The sequence below is a fragment of the Leptinotarsa decemlineata genome, unplaced genomic scaffold (assembly GCF_025532065.1).
Source record: "Leptinotarsa decemlineata unplaced genomic scaffold, Ldec_3_MD MMD2_tig00001019_RagTag_RagTag, whole genome shotgun sequence".
Taxonomy (NCBI): Eukaryota; Metazoa; Arthropoda; class Insecta; order Coleoptera; family Chrysomelidae; genus Leptinotarsa; species Leptinotarsa decemlineata.
Window position 1 is genome coordinate 2,763,209 of NW_027412557.1, and position 19,660 is coordinate 2,782,868.

General features: G+C 35.9%; 1 protein-coding gene across 1 annotated transcript in view; it reads left to right on the top strand.

Moving 5' to 3' along the window:
- LOC111508437 (juvenile hormone esterase) overlaps positions 1-19,660 on the top strand; it is a 102,358-nt gene that overhangs the window by 308 nt on the left and 82,390 nt on the right. The gene's annotated exons all lie outside the window — the stretch shown is intronic.

Genomic DNA, 19,660 nt, shown 5'->3' on the forward strand with positions numbered 1-19,660 from the left:
TCGTCTCGTCACTACATATTATATAACAAAGTCCCCTGCCACGTTTGCCAGACTATCTGAAAGCGATAAACTCAAAAACTACTGTACGTTGTAAATTGGTTGCAGTGTGATGGTGTTATCTATCAAAAAAAATCTGTTTTTTCGTTAACCAGCTGTCGCTCCCTTACGAACGACAACTCTCAAAAGCTGAAACTTGTGCGAGCTGAGGATTATCGAGGTCTTACCTTTTAACGTGTGATTCCTAACACGACTTGGACGATAGGAAATAAAAATCCATCATATAACCTTGCGGTTCGAACCACCGGTTCATACAGAGGTGGATTGAGTGAGTGAGGCAAATCACCTACGTCAACCCATCAGACTACCGTCCCATCATACTATCCGTACTAAGTCTGAGCAAAGTTTTCGATTTCAATGTCTATATTCTATATTCTACTTTAATATTTCAACAATGTCAAATATGAGATGGTAATTGAATAGCTACTTCGACGAATATCCTCATCAAACTAAATACTCATATGTCAGTTACCTCAAGCATTTCATGCTCATTATAATTACACTTTACACCATACAATTCGAGTAGATCTGTCTGTTTAAAATCTGAAATTTTGAAAGTTATATTGAAATTGATACTATCATGTTCCCACACGAATACTATACTAGATTGTATACAGGGTGTCAATTTGAAAACTTCCCACCCTTAATATCTTCCTTCCAGTAAACAATATGAGAAATCGAAAAAACAAGTCAAATTCTGGAAAAGCAAGTTTTTGGCTTTCTACTACTCGATCTCGATACAAAAAAGAGAATAATGAGGTAATGAACTTTTGCAGGAGGTCTTTCGATCCTCCTGCAAAAGTTCATTACCTTTTGCATCCATTTGAGTTTCCAGCACATGAGTTATAAGAAGATCGATAGTCTCTTTAAGCATTTCAAGGTACAGGTTGCCAGTCAAGTTTTCTTCCAGAAATAATGGACCAATAATGGCATTTTCAAGAGTATCACCTCAAACATGAACTTTTCGTGGGTTTTGTGTATGCTCTTACCAAAAAATATGTGGGTTTCCGTCTCTCCAATAGCGACAATTTTGTCTATCAATATTACCATCCAGAAAAAATGAACACCCATCACTGAAACAGATGTTTCACGCTAGACAGTAAAAAAAGCATTGAAAATGCATTAATTTCAATGCAATGATACTGATCGTAAGGAGCTCAGGGGTTCTGCAGTAGATGTACCCAAAACTTCAATTTGAGCTGTTTCATTGAGTACTCTGGGGTTATTTTTTTTTAATTGACACTCAAAGAGTTTCGTACAACTTATTCACCAAATCAAGCGTATGTTCTAACATACGACTAACATTAACTTTTTGGAAATCGTTCATTAAGAAGATATACCGCCTTTCCTACGCACTTTCCAACTTCTCCATTATAATCATTTCAATTCCGTCTTGAAGAATATGAATCATTTCAACACTTTTATGTACTTATTGCTTACTAAACAGCCCAACACGTGCAACTGTATAAACAATACTACCAAATCATTCGAATTTGCGAACCAATTATTTGCCTGGAAACTACGTTTGATGTAAATAAATTGAAGCTAATGGCTAATGTTATCCATAATAAAGGGTTGGAACGGCACCACCTAATATTCTTACCAGTTCTGGTCAAACCATGTATCTCAGTAAAGGCATATTAATAATTACTTTTGTTAGTTTAGAACGCTATTTTTAGGAAAATGCTCATAAAAAATATTAAGTCACTGTACTATTGGAAACAGATTTGAACGCCAATTAAAATGATGTGCCACTTGATCCCCCTTCCCATTTGGAATTCTAAGGGTAACATCTACCCCTCCTAGGGGGTTGAACCACGAGGGCTACAGATAGTCCTTGAAAGTGTACCATTTGACAATAAAATTGATCTGTTTTCTCGATTCCTCATATTGTTTACTGGAATTCCCAAGTAAGATCGACCTTCATCAATTTGATTATATTTCATCAAATAAAATATGTTCGTGAACGTATACCACTAGCATAGTAGTGAAATGTTTTCCCTTGCTCTGAATAGAATGTATTGAAATAAGAACTATTTGGTAAAGCCAATATCTGAAAAACTATTTAGGTTAGGTATACGGAACCCCGAAATGAAATGAAAGATAATAATATATTTATATATATATTGACACCCTAAACTATGAAATTTTCAAAATCAAGTTAAATTCTCTTGGGATACGTGGTCATATTAACGACTGGCTCATGTCATTCACAAGGGAAAGACAAATGGTAGTGAAAATTGATGACTATATCTCTGAAAAATATGAAATAGAACTTGGAACTCCTCAGGGGAGTGTTCTTGGACCCCTGTTGTTTCTGCTATATGTGAATGATCTTCCCAACTATATAAAGGAGGGAAGGCTATTCATGTATGCAGATGACACAACGATTGTGGTCAGCGGACACACACCTGAGGAAATAATTTCGAAAATCAGAAATGTCATTGAACAGTTCTCCCGATGGTGTTTGGCTAATCACCTATTGGTGAACATTTCAAAAACAAAAATAATGGAGTTCACAAAAAGACGAGTTGACACAATGGATGTGATGGAATTTGATGGTTATACTGTTAAATGTAGCCAACAAACTCTATTCTTAGGAACTGTTTTAGATTCAAATATTCGATGGAATGAACAAATTAACACAGTCTGTGGCAAGCTCAATAAATCATTTTATGCTATCCATGCCTTGAAAGACACTCTTGACAGACATTCACTCATTAGTGTTTACTTTGGCATGGTGTATTTTACACTTAGATACAATATTATCTCTTGGGGTCAAGCCAACGAATGGGTGCGTGCTTTCAGGCAACAAAAGAGAATAATAAGATTAATATTCGACTTAGATTTTGGTGAGTCTTGTAGAGGAACTTTTAAAAGAAATAAAATTCTGACTACCACTTGCATTTACCTATTTAAAATACTTATATTCGTACATAATAACAAAACAAAGCTTACATCGAATGCTCAAATACATCAGTATAGAACACGAAACAATCATCACTTATATCAATCAAAACTCAATCACACTTACTACAAAAAATCCCCAGAATGGGCGGGTGTTCACCTCTATAATTTATTGCCAACTCACCTAATGCAACTTTCACCAAAAAAGTTCAAGGTGGAATTGAAGAAATTTCTTTCGAATAGATGTTTTTATGATCTGAATGAGTATATGAACCATACATGAAAATTGATGAGTCTAATCTTTTAATATGATGTAACAATGTATGTTGTCTCTTGTGATATTTGCGTGATACTATTTTTATTTACTGTACAATATTTCTTATTCGGAATACGGTCCTGACTGGTAACCTATAAACGTGCTTATCAGAGACCGCAGAAAGTTGTTATTTTTCGAGCAAAATTCAAATTTCAAAATATTTGTGATAGTGTATACTGCATCATACCATAGCCAACTTCATCAGTACCTGTGAGTTATATTCTTTTCATAGTATATTCATTTGACCTTTCTTCGAAATCCTTACTGACAAGACCAAATAGCGGTTCTTATCAGTACATTAAGAACTGATGGACAGGGGCGTACTCAGATAATTAAAACTATGAATGAAGAACAACACCCGGGTACTTCTGACTACAGGAGTACCCAGAACGCTTCAAGACTTTTCTCAACGACAGTCAGTCAAACGATAGCACCTACTAGCCCACCAAATTTTCCGTCAAAAAAACAAGCAATCTTATTCAACGCCCTAGAAAATACAAAACTGGAAGACTACCTTCTAGCCTTAGGAAATCAAATCGACCCAAGATATATCATTTTCTCTTCACGCATTTCAAACAACAGAATTTGTGTATATCTTTCCAGTGAGACAATCGTAGACGACTTTCTCACCAAGGCTAATGGAAAAATTGTGGTGAACCAAGAAATTCTTACAGCCAGAAGATTAATCACGCCCAGCGAAAAACTGATTTTATCGAATGTTTGTCCCTCGATTCCTCACGAATTGCTAGAAACCGAACTTCGTAAGTTAGGTTTGAACTTGGTATCTCCATTATCCTTCCTGAGAATCAGCGCCTCCGATCCCAAATTCAAACATATCCTGAGTTTTCGCCGACAAACCTACATCTCTCCTATTTCCCACGCTACATTACCTCAATCTATCGTAATATCTTTCGAAGAAACTCCATACCGAATCTTTCTCTCACTAGACAATCATCTATGCTTCAAATGTAAGCAAGATGGGCACTTATCAGCAAATTGTCCAAACACGGTTACCAACGAATCCACTCTGAACTCCAATAACGACAAAGACGAATCATCCACAGAATCCAGTTCTATACCATTAAATACCATAACAATGACCAACCAAAAAACCATAACTATCGATAGAATACCCACCCATGAGCTACCAACCGATTCGAACCAATACCACAACTCTTCTGAAAAACGTAACATCTCTGAGATAACCACTCCCCCTACTCAATCATCGAACCAAGAAAAACTATTCATCAAACCAAACTCAGACATAAGGGTAAAAAAAATCAAAATTACTCAAGATAGAGAATCTGTAGAAGCTCTGCTGAATCCAGCTAGACCCATATTTGATAACGTGAATCGAAAATCAACCTTAACATTTAACGAAATTACGGACTTTTTTGAAAATGTGTATGGCTCAGCGGATCCTCTGAGCGTAGCAAAAAATTACACAAAGGACATAGACGATCTGATAGAAACTTTGCACCAGATGTATCCACTTTTAAATGATCGTAAAATCAAAGCAAGATGTACAAAAATCCAAAACAAAATCAGGAAACAATTAGCAGCTGAATCCAGCGAAATTGAGGACAGTGACACATCACAGGAACTCTGCTAATTCAAACTTCTCGTTACAATTAACCCATTTATTTTACGTTCAACTCGATATTGCAGTGGAATCTTAATGGGTACTATACCCAGCTAGAAATGCTGAAATTGATCCTACAAAATCATGACCCATCCATAATATGTCTACAGGAAACCCATTTCCATAAACAGAAAACGCACAAACTTTCAAATTATACATGTTTTTTCAAAAATAGAGAAAACACGCGACATGCCAGTGGAGGAGTAGCTATCTACACTAAGAATACATTAGAGGTGCAGAATATTCCATTGACCACCAACTTAGAAGCGATTGCGGTTGTTATCTGTGGGCCAATGAAATTAAATATTTGTAATATCTACATTCCTCCGAATCAGGATCCAACTGAAGACGAACTTACCAACCTTTTTGGGCAAATTCCTTCACCTCGATTAATTGTTGGTGATTTCAATGCGCACAACCATATTTGGGGATCTAAGAAAATCACAGTAATGGGACAAAAAATTGAAAGAGTTATCAACAACCTACAACTCAATATACTGAACGACGGAAGAGTCACAAGATTCAACTCTGCAAATGGAGATTCCTCAGCAATTGACCTAACCCTTTGTGAATCCGAGTTATCTATTTCTCTTGACTGGGAAGTACTTCCTGAATTATTCGGAAGCGATCACTTTCCAATAATTATAAACAATGAAAACTATCGTAAACCCTACAATGTAAATCCCAGATGGCGTTTGAAACAAGCAGATTGGACCAACTTCGTAAAATATATCGAAAACGATCCCATTATGTCAGATACTGAACAAATACTGAGAATGGACGTGAATGAAATGATCGAGACATTTTGTCAAACAATTACGAAAGCGGCGGAAAAATATGTTGGAAAGAGCTCTACCTCCAATAAATACCCTGCCCTTCCCTGGTGGAATGATGAATGTCAGAGTGCAGTGAAGCTTGCAAAAAAGGCATTTAACACTTTCAAACGACACAAAACTCCTGAAAATAATTCCACTCCAATTGGAGATGTTTGGAAAATGGTTAAGCGAATCTCTGGAACTCGTAACCACTCAATGATTAATTATGTGAATTACAATGGATCCCCACTTACCTCCCCACAAGACATAGCAGACGCTTTAGCATCAACACTTCAAAAACATTCAAATAACGAAACTTATACATCACAGTTCATAACTCGAAAACTAGTTGAAGAGAGTACTCCCCTCTCATACGATGAATTAACTGAGCATCCAATGAACTATCCTATTACAATGAAAGAACTTTCGGTCATCCTAGAAGAAACAAAAAATTCTACACCAGGCCCAGATGACATTCCCATTATTTTCCTGAAAATGCTGCCCCAGAATGCCAAAGAACTACTGCTGAAAATGTATAATGTCATATGGAATACGCATGTTTTCCCGCATATATGGTCAGAATCAATCATAGTACCTATTCTTAAAACAGGACAACCAAAATCATTAACGGATTCGTACAGACCAATCTCATTAACATGTGCCATGTGTAAAGTAATAGAGAAAATAATCAATAGAAGACTGATATGGACCTTGGAAAATCGGAAACTCATCATCCCTCAACAGAGCGGATTTAGAAAAAAGAGATCCACTCTGGACAATCTAGTTGACCTTGAATCAGATGTCCATGAAGCTTTTGCTAACTCCCAAGAATGCATTGCAATATTCTTTGACATATCAAAAGCATATGATACGGTATGGCGACACTCAATAATTAAAAAACTCCATGAATGGTCAATAGTTGGAAATGCGCTGAAATTCATTACGAACTTTCCGAATAACAGAAATTTCAAAGTTCGTGTCAATGGCACACTTTCCTCCAAAAGAACCCAAGATAATGGAGTCCCCCAAGAAACCTCGCTGAGTGTTACTCTCTTCTTGGTTGCAATCAACAGTATCATTGATGACTGTGCAGCCCCTCTGAAAGCTAGACTTTACGCAGATGATTTAGTTGTCTTTGGCAAGGGCAAAATTTCAAAACTATTTATGGATATTTACAAAATTTCATTTATAAACTACAAGAATGGTCAGAATTATCAGGTCTAAGAATATCTGAGAGCAAGACAAACTGTATCCATTTCACGAAAAGACCCAAAGAAAATTTGCCTAAATTACAACTCAACAATAAAGATATTGAGTACGTCAAACATACAAAATTTCTGGGTATGATATTCGATCAAAAACTCAACTGGAATGAGCACATTACATACCTAAAAATGACTTGTCAGAGCGGTCTAAACATAATGAAAACTATTGCATCTAGATCATGGGGTGCAGATACAAATATATTAATGTTGATCTATAGATCTTTAATTAGATCAAAACTGGATTATGGCTCTATAGTGTACAACTCCGCAAAAAACGGGACCTTGAAAAAACTGGATACCATCCAAAACTGTGCTCTTAGAATTGCTCTTGGAGCATTCCACACAAGTCCGGTTGAAAGTTTATACTGTGAATCAGGAGAACCTCCATTAAGTATCCGAAGAAAACATCTCAGCCTCACATATGCCGCTGCAGTTCAATCTAACCCAGATAACCCTGTTTTCCATAACGTTATAGCCCAAAGGTTCAGAAATACATTTGCAAAAAGGAAGAGGGTGGCAATTCCATTCTACGAGAGACTCAATCGATTCCTTTCCAACTTACTACTCAATCGACCTGAAATTTTCAACACCTCAAACATTCCTAATCCTCCCCCATGGACCTTTCCAAGCATTAAAATTGAAAAAGGGCTCGTACAATTTGAGAAAAATAACACCAACCATAATTTAATTCATGCAACTTTTCAACAACTATTGCAACAATTCGAAGACTGTATCCAAATATACACCGACGCATCCAAACCAGAAGAAGGAGTGGGGGCAGCATTCACCAGTACTGACTCCAATTACTCCTTCAAACTACCAGCAGAAAGCACTGTATTCTCAGGAGAACTTTATGCCATATGGAAAGCACTTGAATATGCAGAGAAAAGCGATCACTCAAAATTCTTGGCAATTACCGACTCACTGAGTACACTGGAGGCAATAACGAAGCTAAACCCAGAACACCCCATCATACTTCACATCAAACATAAGCTCCACTCAATCATTGAGAAACGTAAACACATCCACTTTATGTGGGTTCCATCACATGTTGGTATAGCAGGCAACGAAAGGGCCGACCAGCTGGCAAAGGATGCTATTACTAACCCACTCACAGATATTGAAAAAAGAATTGCCCACCCAGACCTGAAACCGTTTTACAAACAAATCCTTACTAACGTGTGGCAACAGCAATGGAATGGCTCCAACTCTAAATTATCAACAATCAAACCATTGGTCTTACCCTGGAAATCACTTCCAAAAACGAGAAAATTGCAAGTTATCCTATCACGTCTTCGACTAGGGCATACTCGCTTCACTCATGAATACATCCTCAACGGTAATAACCCTCCTACATGTGAAGTTTGTGACTGTGCCATAAGTGTTAAACATATTTTATCTGAGTGCGCATCTTACTCCAACGAGAGAGTCGAGTACGACATCCCCCCTTCAATTGAAGCAGCGTTAGGACAAAATTGTAACTATGAAAAACTAATTGCCTTTCTAAGACGTATAAAGCTGCTGCACCGTATATGAAAATTTATTGTAAGAAATCAATGTACTATGAAATTTGAATTGTCGCTAATAACCCTCGAGGTTGATGCGACATTAAATAAATATAATTAAAAAAAAAAAAAAATATTTCTTATTCTATGTGACGAACCTATACATTGTTTAAATGGCACAAAAAGGTAATATATTATCTATCTATCTATCTATATATATGTTCGGATAGGTTTCCGCGGTCAGCACTATGTTGTCCTTGAGTTCGAGTTGAACCCCGTCTGGAGTTTTATCTTCGATGTTTCGGCTCCCATTTTGGAGCCATTTTCAAGAATTTGGTGTGGCTTGACGACGGGGCCTCAATCTGCCTACTCCCCAGGTCTCGTCACGAGTTCTCTCTAAGGTGTCAATCTCCCTACTCCTTATATTGAACTGGGTTGTCGATGGGTGTTCGGTGGTATTTATATCGACGAAAGTTACTGAAGTGAACAGTTGGTTGCGGGGATTCGGTTGAATACCATCAGCGGACGTCTTGGTGGGTGGTGAGCATCGGGAAATTGGTGGTTTCCAGGCAGTTGGAGCTTGAAGTGTTTTCGCTGTGGCGATGGTCTTAGTTTTCACAAAGTCTATGTTGTGTCCTGTCTCTTGATGATGTTTGGACAGGGCTGAGGATGGGTCTGACTTTCGGACAGCAAGTTGATGTTCGTATACTCTACTTGTCACACGCCTGTCGGTCTGGCCTACATATGTTCTATCGCAATCGAAGCATGGACTTTCATATATACCCTTGGATTCATTGACAATTTTGTCCTTGGGAGAACAAAGGAATGTGGAAGACGATTGTGGATACTAACAATCGACAACATCGTGAAGTAACTTGACTTGGAATCTCTTAATTTTTCATTCTTTATTTTTATTTTTTGTTCAATTGTTCTATTCTTACTTGTATGTCATTTCACTATAATTTCATTTCAAGTTTTTTTGCTTAATATGATTGTTATTTTCTGCTATTCTTTTTTGATTCTCCTTTTTTTATTAGTTCTTTCAGGGATCTCAACTAATTTTATATAATATCAGACAATGGAAGTCCGAACTAACGAAATTCATCATGAATATATCAGATTGAAAATATACAGGTTATTCCATTTGAAATAACAAAGTTATCTTTGTCCGAAATTATAAAAAGTGACAATGATATTTGAGCATTCTGTATAATATTGAGAAACGAGTTTCATCGAAATCAATAACTCGAAACCTTTTTTATGCTCGGTCAGAATTGAAAGACATGATTTCTATACATTTTGGTGTTCATTAGTTTCCAACTATACCTAGCATTCTCACAAAAATTCAATAATTTGGGAACGGTTATAGTTAGGTATATATTATCTCAAATGAAATCATATTATTTTCTTCTGGCCAGCTCAAAAGAGTAACGAAGTACAGGGTGTTACATAAAAAAAACCACAACTTTAATATGCCACTTTTTTGAGCCACCCTGTAAACTTCAATTTTCGTAATCAATATACTTATAATGAAACGGAGAAATTTCCGAAAACAACACTAATTTGGTTTACAGAGACAGTGTCGTATTATTGCTAGTAGAGAATTGAAGAGTTGCTTATGAAAATCTGTTTGCGAATTTACAGAATTTCAAGGCATAGGCTGTACAGTTTTTGCCCCCCTCGCCTGTATAATTATCACGTACGATATTATTTTTATAATCCAACAATTTCCTTGAAATTGCATGTGAAATAATTTTTGGGTATAGTTATTGGCTAATCAAGGCTCAATAATATACAAGCGGGTTAATGTATGCTACTTACACATGTACATTTGATAAACGTAAATAAACAATCTTTATTGCACTTACAAACAGAAAAAATAACCAACGCAGTCAAGTTATGCGAGTTCGTTACAAAACTTATTTGCGCGATTTTTTGTTAGCAAAATCATCGATAGTATCGTCGTAAGTAATTTAGTTCAACAATTCTGACTCTATGCACAAAAGAGCTGGAGCCAAAATATTTTGCAAGAAAAATCGTTCTCCATATTTGCCGCCCCAAAAATTGCCGCCCTAGGCTCAAGCCTACACAACCTGCTGGTAAATCTGCTACTGGTAGCAAGGGTTTTAAGTTAAATGATTGGAGCAGGGAAAGATGTGTGACAGAGATACGCTGCGCGTACTGTTTCATACGATGAATAACGCAGTACAGCAGCTGCGCGCTACCTATTTATACAGTGTGAAGTGTGACGTGTGCATGCTTCCTATTCATGATATGAAGGAAAAAATAGTATACTATACAGATTGATTTTGGAGTGTAATTGAAAAACGTCCTCAGAATAAAAAAAAATTTAAAAATATTTTTCAAAAAAATTCATCAACACATGTATAGTGTGAAAACTTGAAACCTTCATCATCAAATAATAATCACATGGAAATAGGTTTTCAACACCATAGTTATTATTGAACATTCATCAGGATTGGAATCGCCAGAAGTTATGTCGTTTTCTGAGTTGGAAAAACCTTCTTCAATGGCATTCTCAGTTATTTGCAAAATATTTGATCAGTAGATCTATTAAGAGTCTTCTGTGACGTTTTCCCTAGGGGACGTCGTGAGTGGAAAAGAGACATGTGGGACGTAATCGATCATAGAAAGATAAAATGAGTATCGGAAAGATTCAGTTGAAAGATAACAATCGTATTTAAGTGGAATATACATGGTGTGTGCAGAGTTGAAGAAAAAACATGGCTGCTATCGTAAAAAAACATGGTGTCAATGTGTGGCAAAATACATCAATCGATAAAAACCATGACAGTTTAACGGGGATTTAACGTTTGAAAGTGCGATCCCTCATATGAATAGGGAGCATAACGTTTTAACGTGCGATCCAGCTCAATATCAACAAAGCGTGTGGACCTGATGAAGTACCCGTCATCGTACTTGAAAAGTGTGCAAATGAACTCGCACCAGTATTTTGCAGACTTTTCAAGCTGTCTTGAAAGAAAGGGGTTTTTCCTTCTTGTTGTGAGATTGCTCACGTTCAGCTTATTCCCAAAAAGGGTAAGGAAAATCTTCCAAATAACTATAGACCATTCGCTTTACAACGAATCTTCCATAAAGACTTAACGAAAATGTAATATTTACAATTTATGGGCACATTTCTGAATTTCCGAATCATATAATGCTTTATGTGATAGCTTCTGTAGGAGTTTCTTTTTGCTTTTTCGAATAAAAATCTCGTCCTTTGCGTTGATTTAGTTACTTTAGGAACAGGCCTAATAATCGAGATGTTTTGCGTAGGTACAAATCGGAACCCAAATGGTATCATGGTATTTTCGATAACGCTCGCTCCCCCTGCCAACGAACCTAAAGTGAAAGGCCTGCAAATATGGGTATGAGTGGTAGGAAGTAGAAGAAGCCTCACTTCAACGAGACAGACTAGATATAGTAGGTAACATATTACGTCATAAAAAAAAGTTCTGTTGGGGTATCGAACGCGGGACGTCTGTGTGGTAGTATTCGACTATAATCTCGTCGCTAGCGAGGGATATTGAAAGGGAATGCGACTGGTTGGTAGATGTGGTTGAATATTACGATTAAGTTTGCTCGGCTGGTTGCTGATAACGACTTCAGAGAACATTGGGTATACGGGGTGTGTCAACAAAGGTGTTAAGTATGTCGGTTATTGTTTTTTCGAAAGCTTTGACAGTTTTGAACAGCATTTACGATTTTAATAATTGACATTAAGTTGAAAGGTATTGATAACGAGAGGCGAACACATTTGTAATGAAAACATTGGGTATACAGGGTGTTGCTGAGAAACACATTGAATATAGGGTGTGTATACAGCTTTAAAGGATAGTTGTCATGAAGGTTTACAGGACGTGTAGCATTGAAAACATAACACCAGCGTTAAAGAAAAAACATGTCTGGTATCAAAGTATACAAGGTGTGTTTGTGTGTATGTGTGTGTACAGTATTGAAGAAAAACGTTACAATTATAACTATTAAAATTGATTCATCGTGATCATAAGTAGCATTTTTGTATTACAAGTGTGGATAATAGTTGAAAAAGTTGTTGAAAAAACAAATATTTAAAAGGTGTTTTATGATCATGAATAGTCTTTTGATTGAATTTAGGTGACAGCAACAACTAGGTATATAAAGGTATTCAAAATCATACACTATAAATTATAACATTTTCTATATTTACAATACAAAAATTATACATAGTGGCATCAACAAGCCTTATAATTTGTTTTTTTTTTAATTCTACGATAAATGTCTGAAAAAGTGTTGTTGTGAAAATTATAACATTCTTTTATGATTTCAATACAATAATTTATAGCAAAATTTGACCTCACATTTTCGCTTTGAAACCTCATTGATGAGGCCCGCGTCGGACTGCAAAGTTAAAGGTTATAAAATAAGTAGAGATAAGTAATGAGAAACTTTTATTGCATGTATTTAAATGATTCAACATGAAACAAACCAATGAAGCACAAGTGATAAGAAATGAGAGTTCAGAGAGTGAATTCTTGTTGCTTGTAACTATCCAATGGAATTTAAGATCTAAATCTTGTGCAATGTTATATTCATGATGACGAATAAAAGAACAGTTATTATTTAGGTCTATTTTATGTACGGAAAACACTGAAGAGAGTGAAATTGAATTACAGAATACATATTCGGAAGAGAAATAAATATATTAGGATTTGGAAAAATTTTGAGGTTTGGTTAGAATTTAGAAATTGTCGAAAGAGACAACTGCTTTGATGAGCCGATTTTGATATTGCAAGTAGTTTTTGCATTCCGTTTCGACCTTCACAGCATATGATATCAGCTTAACTATAACTGAAAAGTAGGATGTATCATCACTTTGATCAAAAATAAATTCATTCACCTGTCATTGCCAGATTTACCCGTCAAGTTTGGTTTGACTTTGAAATAAATGCAAGGTTTTTATCTTCCCCAAAACAGATGCGTAGACTCAACATTTTACAGGAGAACAGACTGACATTTCTCACGCATATGCATGTCTAACATGAACTAGGTTCTACATATTTAATGATGATTCAAAATGCTACACCATATTTTTCCTTGAAATATAATTACATTACAATTTGAAGCAACATAGTAGATGATATTGACGTAACTTCAACTGAAATGTGGGTATCGCCTCACTTTGGTTTTTTTTTTTTCCACACATTGTCAAAATCTGATGGTGAAGTTTGGTTACACCTTGAAACTAAATACTAGGATTTTCTCGAGGGTCGAATTTTCATGTATGCCGATGACACAACATTGTTACTTCCCCAGATCTAAATGAAATTGAAAATAAAACGAAACTAGTTATCAATGAATTCGAATGTTGGTGAAGAAACAATCATTTAATAAATAATGAAAATTAAACAACATTTATCCAGTTTTCAAGTAAGTATCAGCGCCCTCTCCAAATAAATCTAGGTTTCGAAACAACAGAATATACAAAATTCCTTGGAGCACAACTTGACAATGAATTGTCTTTCAATAATCACATCGAATACTTGTGAACTTCTCTGAAAAACGTATTTTGCCTTCCTAACAATGAAATTAATTTTTTTGAGACATACTCTCTTGGATATATACTATGGTCTAGTGTATTCTAAGCTTAATATAAATATTACCATTTGGGGACACTCATCAGAAATAAATAGAATCTTTGTAAGGCAAAAACGCTTCATTAGAATGATTTTTGACCTCAAATACAGAGAATCTTGTAAGAAAACATTCCAAGACAAAAAAATTTTCACATTACATGCATTTATCTTTACAAAATATTAAGCTACGTTCATGTACATTCCCATTTGCTAACGAGAAATGAGGAAATTCACTGACATTAAACGAGACGGAGAAACGAATTCCATCAGGAAAAAATAAACCATAATGAGTACAAAGGTTCGCCACTTTATGCCGGGGCAAAATGTATTAACTTATCATCACACAGCATCAGAAGTGAAACAAATTTTCTCAAATTCAAGAAAAAAGTCAAAGACTTTTTGTTAACAAGTTGTTTTTACTTCCTGATAGAGTATGAAAATAATATTTTTGTGTAACATGTGTTGTTATAGACATAAGTGCTATAAGATAAAATATCTTTTGTAAAATGTGACGTGTCATATATACATTCATGTATCAAAAATGATGACTAACATTTGAGTTTGACTTCTCCGCCAATGTCATACTAGACGGAGATTTGTAGACATGTTGTGTCAACACTTGACATTTTATAGGGGAAACAGACTGATATTTCTCACACATATGCATGCCCTACATGAACTTCCGCAAAATGTCACACTGCGTTTTTCTTTTCGAAACATAATTTATTACAAATCTGAAGCCATATAGTAGATGATATTGAGATATGATTTCAACTGAAAAGCAGGTTTGTTCTCACTTTGGTCTGTTTCTCCCCCACCATGACAAGATCTGACAGAGCAGTTTGGTTTGAGCTTGGAACTGAACGTGAGTTTATTCACTTCCCAGGTTATGCTAGACGGAGATTTGCGGAGTTTCCAAAAGAGATGCGTAGGGTCATGCCATTTTGCAGTAGAATAGATTGATATTTCTCACACATGCATATGATCGCCTAACAAGAACTTTCACGTATTGCAATACAATCTAATCATTTGAAATGCAACACTATATTGCAATATCTAACGGTGGATTGTGGCTTGACTGTGAAAATGAATACAAAGTTCATTTTTTGCGAACATCATGCTAAACGGGGTTTGGAAGTTCTCCAAAACAATGCATACCGTCACAACACACCGTTTTACAGCGAAAAAGACATATTTTTCACACCTAAATATATTCTCGACATGAACTTTTACATGTCGCAATACACATGTTTCAATTTCAAATGTATTACTATCTTGTTCTTAAAACCCAATATTATCCAAGATTCAAGCCAATATACCATATGACGTAAGCGTATATTCAACTGAAAAGGAGGTATTTCCACACTTCAACCTGAAAACTAATTCCTCCCCTCCACCATTTCATGATCTGACCTTGAAGTTGAGTTTGATCTTCAACTTGACTATGTGGTCATTTTCTATCGATGTCCTGCTATACTGGTTTGTGAGTTCACAAATATTACATAATGCACATATTTTTCGTGCACACGCATGCTTCACACCATGCATGCCTATGCTTATGTTGTAGTATTTCTCTCGAGAGAATTTATCTGGTTGAAGCTGCGATGATTCTGCAACCGTGTTAGGAATCACACGTTAAAAGGTAAGTCTTCGTTAGTCCTTAGCTCACACAAGTTTCTCAACTTCTGAGAGTTGTCGTTCGTATGGGGGCGACAGCTGATTAACGGAAAAACAGATTTTAAACAGAAACAGAACAGTATGATGTATCCATCAGAAGTGCAATACTAGGAGTTTGATACAAACTAGCATTCTACTCCAATACATGAGTTGGATTCGACCTAATATCGATACTTACGATCAGTGTAGGCTAAAGAAGGCGAAAACAAGTATCTCAAAGAATTTTTCAGTTCAATTTATTCAATATGAAGTTTTCGCATATTGGTTTCTCTATTCTTCTAATCAGTATAACATTTACTTGCTGCATGATAAAGATACAGTAATGCAACTTGTCGCTATCGAATTGGGTACTGTAATAGCACAATAAACATTTTTGTCAACATTTTTACTGTCGTTCCTGTAAATATAGTGTTTCAGACTAATATATCATCATAGAAATTCACTTTTCTGATATACTATGATTCCATAAGACATGTGTCTCAATAGCAGATTTTATTCATAACGAAAAGTTTTCCCCGCTAGGTAGTGCTGTTTCTAATTTACTGTTCGAGTAATATTTTCTGGCACTCCATTTCGGTCAATCAGTTATTGTTGAACCTGCTTCTGCAATTTTGAAAAATGTTTGCTGATGTGATGAAATATATCGCATATATCTTGAGCCTCATAAAAGATGAATACAAGGAGAAAACAGTGAAGGATGGACTTGAAGAGTGTTATAAGGCTTCTAAACGAATAAAAATATATCTGAAAAATACTACTACTACTATGGGTGGGAAACTCTACTAGCATTCTTGGTCAATATTACAACACAGTCGATATTACAGTCAATATTACAACAGAGGAAATTTAAGATGGAGAAAGGAGCAGGAAAGATTAGCCGGAAAGAGACAGCCTCTAATCGAGTACATTGGGATGATTCAGAATCGGCTTTCAGTTCGCGTATCCGGACTGAAGTGATTAGTGATCTCAAGCATAAGAACCCTACCTCATTTTTGATCGACTGTAAGACCCTTTTTGTGAGACGAATTCAAAATGCATTGAAAAAGGATGCATTTCTAAAGGTTAATATGACATTCGGTTGAGAATTTGAGGTTGTTAAAGGCGATCGAATCTTCAACGAATATAAGTATTTCACAATATCTAACGCATCCATCCATAGTAACACTGATATGAATATGTGGTTTGAGGAACATATTATGGAGCCAATCATGATAAAGTTGGAAGAGTTTCAGGAACGTGACAGTTGTTAGACGTTGAAAGCAGTAGTGAATTTGGGGGTTAACGTAAACAAATTTGTGCCGCAGAGAGGTTCATCATACATGGAACTGCCTTCTCAAATCAAACGGAAAATCATGATAATTAATGCCTGTTTCGCTTGGGCCATTGTTTCGGCGTTGTATCCAGTTTCCCATGGACAACATTCAGATCACATCCTATCTTATCCTAACTATTCAAAAGTTCTGAAGTTGTAAGGTATTCATTTTCCGATGACAATTATTCAGATAAATAGTTTCCAAGAGCAGAATGATCTCTCAGTCAATGTTTACACGTTGAAACTTTTTAAATCCAAGCATACTGTAATACCGCTAAGATTGAGCCTAGCAAGAAATGAAAGCAAACATGTGAATCTACTCATGATTCAAGACATGTATTACGATGAAAGATGTGAGGATTCAATAAATGTCTATGATGTTACGTCACCAACCAGAAAATACTTTGTTTGGATAAAAGATCTATCTAGTTTGGTGAGTAATCAACTCGACAACCATAATGGAAAAAAATATTTTTGCCATAGGTGTTTTCACTGTTTTTCCAAGCAAGCTATGTTGGATAAACACCTTGAAGACTGCTCGAAGACAAAGGAATGCTTACCAAAATTACCTATGGAGGGAAAACATATTTTGAGGTTCAAAAATTTCATAAAATAAAATCACATCGTCTTTCGTCATATATGCCGAGTGTATTGGTATCTGCACAAGATGGCAATAAATATCAACGACACATTCCGGCATCTATTGGATATTATGTGAAACGCTCTTATGATGACACACTATCATTTTATCGATCATTTCGTGGTGAAAATTGTATGAAATGGTTTGCCGACGAGATAGGTTAGTTTGCTGAAGATGTTGCAACTGTGTTCCAGTGTCCATTTGATGTAAATATATCAGCCAGCCAGGAAACATTTTTTCAGGCAGCAACTCATTGTCATATATGTGACAAACCATTCAATATATCAGACAAAATAGTATGTGACCATAATCGTCTAATACCTAAAAATAATTAATCGCGGACCATCACACAATGAGTGCATTATAAACTATCAAGATTATCAAACAATTCCCATCGTGTTTCATAAGTTATCAGGGTTTGATGCACATTTTGTTATAGAAAATATTGCATTGGATCTCAATGGAAGTGTCGCCGTTTGGCCGATAACAAAGGAAAAGTATATCTCCTTCACTAAAAATATATCTGGTAGCAAGATCCACTTCAGATTTTTAACTCATTTAGATTCATGAGTTTTTCGCTGGATACATTAGTATCATATCTATCAGATTTTCCAAATCTCATATAACAGTTCTCCAACCTCTCGAATGATAAAGAGTAGATTTTGACAAAAAAGGGTGTAATGCCATATGACTATATCGTTTCTATCAAAAAATTCAATGAAGATTGTTTACCCCCTATCGAAACCTTTTACAACAAATTGGAGGAAAAACCGTGTCTTAGAAGATCTTACTTACGTGCCAAGCTGATATGGGTTACTTTTAATATAAACACATTGGAAAAATATTCGGATCTGTATTTGAAGGCGGATGTTATGCTTCTGGCTATGTCTTCGAGCAGTTCCGCTCAAGTTGTCATAAAACTTACGGTTCGGATCCTGCCCATTATTTCACTATGCCTGGCTATACATGGGATGGTATGTTATTCAAAACGAAACAGCAAATTGAACTTCTCACCGATGTAGATCAGTTGATGTTTTTCGAAAAGGGAACAAGAGGTGGACTGAGTCAAGTTTGCTCCAAGCGAAGAGTCACGGCTAATAACAAATACATGGGTGACAATTATGATAAAGCCAAAGCTGACTCATACCTAATGTATTTCGATGTTAATAATCAATATGGTTGGGCAATGTCTCAATATCTACCATACGGCTGGTATGAGTGGATGGACACCAACATTGATATCACAATGATGCCTCGGAAGGTTATATACTAGAAGTTGATATGGAGTATCCAAACAACCTTCACGATATGCATAAGGATTTATCGTTCTGCCCCTGATTATGTGGATCCTAAGACAAAAAAATCTCGAACCGAAAGTACATCGAATGTGAAACAATTTAAATTGATGGCTACTCTACAGTCGAAGAAAAAGTATGTGAATCATTACAGAAATCTCAAGCATGCCTTAGAACATGGTCTCATTTTGAACAAGATTCATCGTGTTCTAAAGTTCAAGCAGTCCACATGGTTGAAGCCCTACATAGACTTGAACACATGTTTGCGAACTGCTGGCTCGAATGATTTTGAAAAGAACCTATTCAAACTAATGAATAATGCCGTATTTGATATGTACTGCTATCTTCAAAACTCCATATATATAAATATTTGTTTCAGGGAAAACTATGGAAAATCTGAGAAAGCACTCTGATGTTCGCCTTGTAACGAGTTGGGACGGGCGATATGGTGCCGAAGCCAGAATCTCCAATCCTCGGTTCAAGAGTTTGACTATCTTCGATGAAAACTTGACTGCCATTGAATTGGGAAAATCCGAAATATTCTTCAACAAACCTATATATGTTGGAATGGTAGTACTAGATTTGGCAAA